The sequence below is a fragment of the Bos indicus x Bos taurus genome, chromosome 20 (genome assembly GCF_003369695.1).
Source record: "Bos indicus x Bos taurus breed Angus x Brahman F1 hybrid chromosome 20, Bos_hybrid_MaternalHap_v2.0, whole genome shotgun sequence".
NCBI lineage: Eukaryota > Metazoa > Chordata > Mammalia > Artiodactyla > Bovidae > Bos > Bos indicus x Bos taurus.
The window spans coordinates 14,245,498-14,255,915 of NC_040095.1; the positions used below are offsets into that span (position 1 = coordinate 14,245,498).

Consider the following 10,418-nt stretch of genomic DNA (forward strand, 5'->3'; position numbering starts at 1 on the left):
GAGGATCAGCAGCAGCAGGAGAAAAATCACAGCCCTAAGATGTGTAGGATTTCATCTTATGAGATGACTCCTGGTGTGCAGTTAGAAAAGATCAGAAAGAGCTAACTAAAAAGCAAGAGTTTTAAAAAGCACAGCAAACATTTGCCTGACTTCCTCTCTCCCCTGTTAAAAAATTGCTAGCTTTCATGGTTGTGTCAAACATTTTTTAATGCATATACTATTGAGGTCTTATATCACAACGTAAATACACCTATAACAAATATGCAAGAGGATTTTTAGGAAAGTGAAATTAAACGGTTGTGTATGAGACTGTAACGGTAGACACATGTCACTCATTATACTTTTGTCCAAACCCGTAGGATGTACAAGAGCAGGAGTGAACCCTAGTGTAAACCATGGTCTTCCGGTGACTGTGATGTGTCGGTGTAGGTTCAGTTGTAGTGGTGGAGTGTGTTGGCAGTAGGTGAGGCTGTGCGTGTGTGGGGACAGCGAGTATATGGGAAGTGTCTGTACTTCCTCTCAACTTAGCTGTGACCCTAAACTGCTCTAAAAATCAGCTGAAACGATGTACACGTCAGAGACCTCCCCTGTCCCCCGCCCCCCTCTCCAGGCATTCAGTTCAGCTTTTCACATGCTCTGGAGTAACAGAGAAGGCACGTAACTAGCCTCCGGACATTCCTGTATCTAATATGGCCACAGAATTTATCAACTACATAAAGCATTTTGGGAGTGAAGGGACCACTATTAATAATTGTGTAGAGACAACAGGTACCTGAGACTATTCTAGAAAAGCAGGATGTATGATTACCTAATATTCCCCAGTTTACCAGCATTATTAGACTATGAAAGTAATGTGGCAACATGATGGAAAACTTGAAAATGAGGGGGAAATACATAATCTCAGTATCCTAAAAGAACCATTCAGTTAATTTTGGATTTGCTTCCAATGTTTTCCCTATTATTTTTTTTTTTTTTACAATTGCAATCCTAATATGTATACGATTTTGTATCCTGTGTTTTTCTCTTCAGTTCAGTTCAGTCGCTCAGTCGTGTCCAACTCTGCAACCCCATGAATCGCAGCACGCCAGGCCTCCCTGTCCATCACCAACTCCCGGAGTTCACTCAGACTCACGTCCATCGAGTCGGTGATGCCATCCAGCCATCTCATCCTCTGTCGTCCCCTTCTCCTCCTGCCCCCAATCCCTCCCAGCATCAGAGTCTTTTCCAATGAGTCAACTCTTCACATGAGGTGGCCAAAGTACTGGAGTTTCAGCTTTAGCATCATTCCTTCCAAAGAACACTCAGGGCTGATCTCCTTTAGAATGGACTGGTTGGATCTCCTTGCAGTCCAAGGGACTCTCAAGAGTCTTCTCCAACACCACAGTTCAAAACCATCAATTCTTCGGCGCTCAGCTTTCTTCACAGTCCAACTCTCACATCCATACCTCACTTAGTGTATGTCATAAACGCTTCTTCACATTGCTTGTTTTTGAAATCATTTTAACATCCATTTCAGTATTCCATGGAGGAGGTGTACCTACCTATCATTTATTTAGTCATATACATGTTTGATTTTTTTTTTTTAAGTTACATATAACGGAGAAGGCAATGGCACCCCACTCCAGTACTCTTGCCTGGAAAATCCCATGGGCGGAGGAGCCTGGTAGGCTGCAGTCCATGGGGTCGCCAAGAGTCGGACATGACTGAGTGATTTCACTTTCACTTTTCACTTTCATGCATTGGAGAAGGAAATGGCAACCCACTCCAGTGTTCTTGCCTGGAGAATCCCAGGGATGAGGGAGCCTGGTGGGCTTCTGTCTATGGGGTCACACAGAGTCTGACACGACTGAAGTGACTTAGCAGCAGGCTTAGCAGTACATATAAAGTAAGCCCCTTGCTACTCAAAGTGTGGCCTGATAAGCTGGATATCACCTGAGAGCTTGTTAGAAATGCAGAGATGAGAGCCCCACTCAAACCTACCAGGTCTACTACATCTGCCCTTTAAGAAAACCTCTAAGAGATGCATATCAAAGTTTGAGAAGCTCTGAGTTTGTCTGCTTATAAATAATGCTGCTGTGAACATTTTCATGCACATGCATTTCCCCTGCTCATGGATAGTTTAGTTGTATCCAATTCCCAGAAATGAGATTATAAATTAAAAAGCCTTACAGATTTTTATGATTGCCAGAATTAGGGGAGAGTGCTTTAAGAGGCAGAGGGGTGGGTTTAACTGAGCACTATAACCTGAAGATTGGTCCAGTTAGTTCCTCTGCTGGGTGGTGGACTATGATTGACCCATTGGGACCTCTGGTGTTAAAAGTTGTACAGCGTAAAGAACAAGCCTCATATTCCCATCTGAAGGCAGAACCAGAGAGGAAAATAACTTTCTATTGCATCTTCCTGCCCCACAGACCCACAGAGCTCCTTGCAGTGCCCATCAGATTTCAAGACTGACAAATCCTAAATATTCCAATTAGAGGCCAGAAACCTCCTTAAGTTTCATGTCTAGGGAATTCATTCCTGACTTTCTCTGAGTCATGAAGAGAAATGCTTCTTTTGGGGGCCTTCAGAGTCACCTCCCAGCCACAGTAATTCTAGCTCTGCTCTGGCATCCATAGCCAAAGGGTCACTGTGCTGCTTCCTTGATGACTCCTAAGCCTTTCTTCCTCCCCGGGAGCTGCTGGTATTTTCTTTTGCAGATCATCTCAGCCCTTTGGGGGCCTGTAACTACAGTGTTTAGGCCATCCCTCTTGGGTTCCTACACACCATCCAGACTTTGCTCACCACTGCTTTCCTGTCTGACCTGCGTTTGTACCCCAGAATCTCTAGTTTTTCAGCTGGCCTCTGGGTCGCTGTTTTTCTTGGGGCAGTGTCACATTCTGAGGTTTATGATGTGCTTTCCTGATAGTGATACTGTCCAGATCCTCAGTTTGCTTCTTTGTGTTCTTAAGCCTGCCCATCAAAACTGCCACACCTCAGGCCTGCTTATCGGTGTGGACGTCTGGAACAGAGTCTGGCAACTTCATCCTGGTGGCTCACCTTCCTTTAAGGATGGTTTCAAGGGTACATCTGGATTTCTCTTAAGATAACTGGGATTCAATGTCCATCCTGATGGACTTAACTAGATCACTGACCTGCAATTACTATTTCTTCTGAAGACATTTTCCTCACTTAAGTTGCTTTCCCTTTCCCATCAGTGACAGAGCTTAACGTTATTTCAGAGAGAAATGGAAGGGTGGTTTCTGTGACCTATTCTTTATGGGATTAAACCTGTAATTCCTACTTTATGTAATCATCTTTGGTGTTCAAGCATGGTACTATAATTGGCATCATTTGGAACTGTTTGTGTACGTGTGTGCGTGTGTGTGTAAGGAAAAGAGAGAGAAATGTTGAGAATCTAACTGACCTTTACTGTAGTTCATTTTGCTCTGAGATAGGCCAAGTAGATTAACTTGTCCCCAAGATGACTACCATCCCTTCATTCCTGGAGGGAAAAACTGTGCTCACGCTGAGCACTAGAATTCACGCCTCCACGTATTTGAGTCTGGGCTAATCTGTGAATGCTGTGACCTGCAGAATAAGTGAAGTTCGTTCACAAGAAGGCGTATAGCTTTTGACTGGCTCTCTTGCAATGCTCACTTGAGCGGGGAATCAGTTATGATATGAGAAATCTGACTTCCCCAGGGCTGCCATGCCATGAGGAAGCCCAAGGTAGTCACGTGGACAGAGATATGACCAAGAAGCCCACAGTTATCTCAGCTCATTTGTCACACATGTGAATGAAAAAACCTTTAACTTAAGACTCCTGGCCTCTGCCTCCATTCTGCTAAAATTATATGAGGGACCCCATATAAGAAAAACACCCAGCTGAGTCTTTAAAGGCTCAGAATCATGAAAGATAATAGTAAATATTTGTTGTCATCTACTAAGTTTTGGGGTTTTTTGGGGGGCGGAAATAAATAGCTACAATACCAAGTATCTATTTTTGTCAGGAAATATCTCAGATCCAGGGTAGTAAGACAACTGAATCTGTTATTATGCCACAGGGTTTGAAGTTCTGCTTCAACTTGTCTTTAAAAGCTACAGCATGCTGAATTAGCCTGGAGTGGGTAAAGTGTTATGGCTACCTTAATTTGTTATCCAGATGTGGCTTAGATGTGCTCCAGAGCTGGGTGATGAAGGATGTCGATTCAGTGCTGATGGACTAGCTGTGTTCAAGGACTTTATTCTTGGAGAGGCTGACATTATGAATATTAACTATAGTATGAAAACAGGCAATAGTCATAGAAATTTAGAGGAAGAAGGAGCCATGGGTATAGAAATTGCTAGTCTATTCATGCATTTTTTAGATTAAGTGAACAGAGGTGCACAAAGGTAAAATGTCTTGCCCAGACCAGAGAACTGGTTGGTTTTCATGTTAACATAAGAATTCCGGTCTCCTGATCCAGAATCAGCTCCTTTTACTGTATCACTCTGTCTTCTGGTTTATAAAGAAACACTGAGGAAATCAGTATGCTATGCGGCTTTGTCTTCCCTTCCATTTATTGTGTATGTCCTATGTGCTATTGATCTGTTTTCAATTAGCAATAATTAGCAATAATCGCGCCTTGGATAAACCTCATTGGCTTCGATACTGCCACTGCACAAAGCTACCGATCTATATAATGGGACTTAAAAGGACCTTATATAATCGTTAGGAGAGTTAAAGGAGACAGAGTATGGAAATTATCTGGCACCTACTGTGTGCTCAGTAAATGGTGAGAATCCTCTTCAAGAGCCTAGTGAGACAAGTTCTTGGGATAACCATCTCAAGGGCCTTTAAACTGAAAGAATTTTCCCTCACAAACAATACCCTAGGTATGAGAAATTCATCCCTGGGGAGGAAAACAGAAGGGAATTCAGCATCCACCCAAGTTCTAACCCAGACAAGGAGACATTTAAACGACCTGTGAGAAAAGAAAGGAGCTGGATGGGGATAATTAGCAGGAGCGCATGGAATAACTCACCATCCTGTGAGAGCTGAGTCAGCTCTGGACACAGGACTGAGCAGGGAGCGGGCCTGGATGTCTGGAGTTCTTTCTGTCAACTTTTTATAAAAATAAGTACCTCGAGCTGTCTGTCTGTCTGCTGAGGAGACGATCCATCACCCGGTCTGTGAAAGCGGCTTTCCTTGGGCCCATCTCTCCAGACTTCTGTTGTGGTTACTTGTCTCACTGTGGTTATCCCCACGTCTGCTTCTCTGTCTCCCTCATATCGCATGTGCTGGGTATGTGTGTAAAACTCTTTATGTGGAGTCTGGGAATGGTTTTTAATACATTCAGAGCAACAAGCCAGAACCTCCACCTTTAATACCTGCTTCTGCCATTTCTCATCAGTGGGGCTGTGAGCACATGTGGGGAGCAGCCGCCTGAAACGGATCAGGGCCTCACTGCGCAAGGAGAAGCAGATGGAGGAAAAGGGAGCTATTGTGTTGAACACCTGTCCGGCAATAGAGACCAGAAAAAAAAGAGGGTTCGTAGCAGCTCTGAGGAATAGTGGACAGAGCCCGGATTGTGGACACAGTAACCGAGGATGCCACAGGTTAACTCTCATAGCGATTTCAGGTGATGAGCAGGAAAAAGTATTCTCACTAGTTTTCTTGCTCGCCTCATGGCAAGGTGAAATTGTTTCAGAGCTGTTGGCAGATGCCTTTGGAGCTAGACTGATGGCTTCAAATTCCAGGTCTGCTGCTGGTTGGCTTTATGGTTTGTGGTAAGCTATTTAACTTCTTTGAGCTACAATTTCCTCACCCAAAAAAACCCAGGGTTGATGATTATGCCTGCTTTATAGGCACGTTGTAAAGAAGATTACATTGAAATAGTGTAAGGAAAGTGCCTATCACTGCCCTGAAATATTATACATGCTCCATGAATTATAGCCATTATTATATTGATAATGATTTTCAAAATAAGTAGGGGAAATATTAGGGAAATGCAAATTAAAATCATAATGAGGTATCATCTCATGCCAGTCAGAATGGCCATCATCAAAAAGTCTACAAACAAATTCTGGAGAGGATGTGAAGAAAAGAGAACCCTCTTACCCTGTTGGTAGGAGTGCAAACTGGTGTAGCCACTATGGAGAACAGTGTGGATATACCTTAAAAAACTGGGAATAGAACTGCCATACAACCCAGAAATCCCACTACTGGGCATACACCCCGAGGAAACTAGAATTCAAAGAGACACATGTACCCCAATGTTCATTGCAGCACTATTTATAACAGCTAGGACATGGAAGCAACTTAGACGGCCATTGGCAGGTGAATGGATTAGGAAGCTGTGGTACATATACACAATGGAATATTACTCAGCTATAAAAAGGAACACATTTAAGTCAGTTCCAACGAGGTGGATGAAACTGAAGCCTATTATACATAGTGAAGTAAGTCAGAAAGAGAAAGACAAATACTGTATATAAATGCGTATATATGGAATTTAGAATTTATCGACTATCCTACATGCAGTGCAGCAAAGGAGACAGATGTAAAGAACAGATTTTTGGACTCAGTGGGAGAAGGCAACAGTGGGATGTTTTGAGAGAATAGCACTGAAACATATATATTACCATATGCAAAATAGGTGACCAGTGCAAGTTAGATACATGAAACAGGGCAGTCAAAGCCAGTAATCTGGGACAATCTAGAGGGATAGGGTGGGGAGGGAGGTGGGAGAGGCATTCAGGATAGGGGGCACATGTATTCTTGTGGCTGATTTATACTGATGTATGGCAAAAAACCATCACAATATTGTAAAGTAATTATCCTCCAATTAATTAAAAAAAAAAGTGGGAGAAGTGCTGTAAAGTGAAGAAAATTAGCTTACTCATTTGTACTAAATCTTCAACCTAACACTCAAAGCATCACTTAACCTCTCTGAACCTAGTTTTCTTTTTTTTAATTTTATTTGTTTTCAGCTGTGCTGGGTCTTCACTGCTTCTTGGGCTTTTCTCTGCGGCAAGCGGGGGCTGCTCTCTAGTTGAGGTATGAGCGTTTCTCATTACAGTGGCTTTTCTTGGTGCAGAACACGGGCTCTAGGGCGAGAGGGCTTCAGTAGTTGTGGCACATGGACTCAATAGTTGGAGCTCCTGGGCTCTGGAGCATAGGCTTGGTAGTCGTGGGGCATGGTCTTAATTGTTCTGCAGCATGTGGGATCTTCCTGGATCAGGGACCGAACCTGTGTTTCCTGCATTGGCAAGCAGATTCTTTACCACTGAGTCACCAGGGAAGCCCCTCCCTTTTAAATGAGGATCATTTTGCTTGACCCATTCACATATTTGGTGAATCTTAATCTTAGGTCTAGTTGGACTTCCTTTTCACTTCCTTTTCTCTTCAACATCAGAATGTCTAGCTCCAGAAGAAGTGAGGGACCACATGATTTTAATCCAGGGGTCAGGATTGGTCTGAATCTGTTCATAAGACAACACTCGGTTGTGTCCAACTCTTTGTGACCCCATGGACTGTATAGCTGTAGCCTGCCAGGCTCCTCTGTCCACGGGGATTCTCCAGGCAAGAATACTGGAGTGGGTTGCCATTCCCTTCTCCAGGGGATCTTCCCAACCCAGGGATCTAACCCTGGTCTCCCACATTGCAGGCATCATTACCGTGAGCCACCAGCGAAGCCCCCAATCTTAGGTCCAGTCAGACTTCCTTTTCTCTTCAACATCGAGATGTCTAGCTCCAGAAGACATGAAGGGACCATAGGATTTTAATCCAGGGGTCAGAATTGGTCTGAATCTGTTTATAAGACAAATTGAGGGTGGGTTTTTTTTTTTTTTTTTTTTCTGATGGGAGATGGTTAGAGCTCCTCCTCAAAAGGACATATTGTAAACATTCGCTACTATTGTTTATGCTTTTAAAATGTTAATGTTCTGTATAAAGACTAAAAAAGGAACTTCTAGAAATGGCAACCCACTCCACTGTTCTTGCCTGGAGAATCCCAGGGACGGGGGAGCCTGGTGGGCTGTAGTCTATGGGGTCGCACAGAGTCGGACACGACTGAAGCGACTTAGCAGCAGTCCTACTGTGTTTTGCTAACAGTTTTGTAATAAGTATGATAGTGAATTGTGTTTATAGACTCAGCTAATAATAAAAAAAAAGAGAGAGAGAAAAAAAACATTTGAGTACCTGCTGTGTGCAGGCGTGTCACAGTTCTCCTCTAAGTAAGGACTATTGCATTCCTATTTTACCGAGAGGAAATCTGAGACTTTGAGAGGTTAAGTCCTTGTTGAAGTCCCTGCTGGCAATGGATCGATTCTGGGTTTGGATGCAGATCTGATTCCAGAGCTCTTGTTCTGTCCAGTCCACTTTACTGCCTCCCTATGCAGCTGGATTTGCTGGACTTTGATGTGGACCCAGTAGAAACAGCCTTGCAGTTTTCTGAGGCTCTTGAAATCCTACGAAGGATGCGTGCTCTCATCTTAGGCATGGCTTGCTGCTTCCGCTGCTGGGTGCAGATGATAGAAACTCTCTGTGCATATGTCAGTTATTTCAAGACGCTGAGTGTGAAACTTTTAATCAAGTCTTTCAGAGGAAGGCCCCATCTGGAAACAGTTATCCAGATGTTATAAACCACTTCGGCCAGCAGTTGCCAGACTGCTGTCCAGGTGATGAGTGGAGGACCCCCCTCCATATGTGGAAGATGTTCCGCAGGGACTGAGAGCTGGGAAGTTTGTAACTACTGGGCTTCGTTCTCCCCTGGAATGGCTGTCAGGGCCTTGTGTCCTCAAGACCGAGGGTGTCCTGATGACTCCCAGAAATTTCTGTGCTGAAGAGTAAATGTCCCCATTTCCTCATGATCCCCAGCTGCTGCTGCTAAGTCGCTTCAGTCGTGTCCAACTCTGTGCGACCCCATAGACTGCAGCCCACCAGGCTCCCCGTCCCTGGGATTCTCCAGGCAAGAACACTGGAGTGGGTTGCCATTTGCTTCTCCAATGCATGAAAGTGAAAAGTGAAAATGAAGTCGCTCAGTCGTGCCTGTCTCTTCGCGACCCCATGCACTGCAGCCCACCAGGCTCCTCCGTCCATGGGATTTTCCAGGCAAGAGTACTGGAGTAGGGTGCCATTGCCTTCTCCGCATGATCCCCAGCACCTACCCTGAAAGTGGGGTAGGGGAGTAGTCTGTGCAACTGCAATGCTATGGGCACCTGCCCTCTGCAGCTCCAGTTTGGGACTTTGTTTATGGATGGTTTTCTATTCCCCCAGGCCTCTACAGAGAAAGCGCTGAGTCCCAGAGCTGCCTAACAGAGAAAAACTGCAGAATTACAGAGTTATTACCACTGGGAGACAGAGGCATGGAGCAGATCCTCTGTCTGGATCCTACATATAAGGTCCAGGTTTTTAATGAACTAGAATCGCCGTCTGGAAGTGGGAGGGCTCCCTATGATTCACACAGCTCTGTGTGACAAAAATGACACAGCTTCTAATCACACTTTATGCTTTGTTTTGTATCACGTCGCCTTTTGGTTTTGATCTCAAAGTTCATTGCTGCTATTGTCAACTGAAGCCGTGCTGCTCATAAGCAATATGACATCAGGCAGAAAGGGTGGAAAGCTTAGATGTGAAAATTAGACTGTCTGCATTCACATCTGTTGCCTTCTTCCTGTGTGACCAGGGATGAGTTGACCTTAATCTCTCTGAGCTTCTGTTTCCCCTTGGAAAATGACAACATGACAGTACAGTGGTGTCACACGCCATAGGTCTGCTGCGAAGGTTTCTGTGGTGGCTCAGGTGGTGAAGACTCTTCCTGTAATGTAGGAGACCGGGGTTAGATCCTTGGGTTGGGAAGATCCGCTGGAGAAGGGAATGGCAACTCACTTTAGTATTCTTGCCTAGAGAATTCCCCAGATGGAGAAGCCTGGTGGGCTACAGTCCATGGGGTCACAAAGAGTTGGACATGACTGAGCGACTCACACTTTCATTTTACAGGGCTGCTGTGAGTATCGGAGGAGATGATGCATGTAAAGCACTTAGTACAATGTAAATACCCAATGGACCTCATGATTGTGGGGATGGCTGCTGATGACCATTGTTCTAAGAAAACTTGATGTCTTCCTGTTAGCTAGAAGGTGTTGGGATCATTTGTATTTAAACTCAATTGGCTAGTGATGTGGGGCTTCCGAGGTGGCGCTAGTGGTAAAGAACCCACCTGTCAAGGCAGGAGACATAAGAGACGTGGGTTCGATCTCTGGGTCAACCTCCAGGAAGACCCTCTGGAGGAGATCATGGCAACCCACTCCAGTATTCTTACCTGGAGAATCCCCATGGACAGAGGAGCCTAATGGGCTACAGTCCATAGAGTCACAAAGAGGACACAGCTGAAGTGACTTAGCACGCGTTGGGTCAGAGAAGGCAAAGGCTAACTGGGAGGGATGAGATCCAG

General features: G+C 44.6%; 1 pseudogene; it reads right to left on the reverse strand.

Annotated features, from left to right (window-relative positions):
* Positions 1 to 4,502: 4,502 nt before the first annotated feature.
* LOC113879286 lies at positions 4,503 to 4,651 on the reverse strand (annotated as a pseudogene).
* Between the last annotated feature and the right edge of the window lie 5,767 nt (positions 4,652 to 10,418).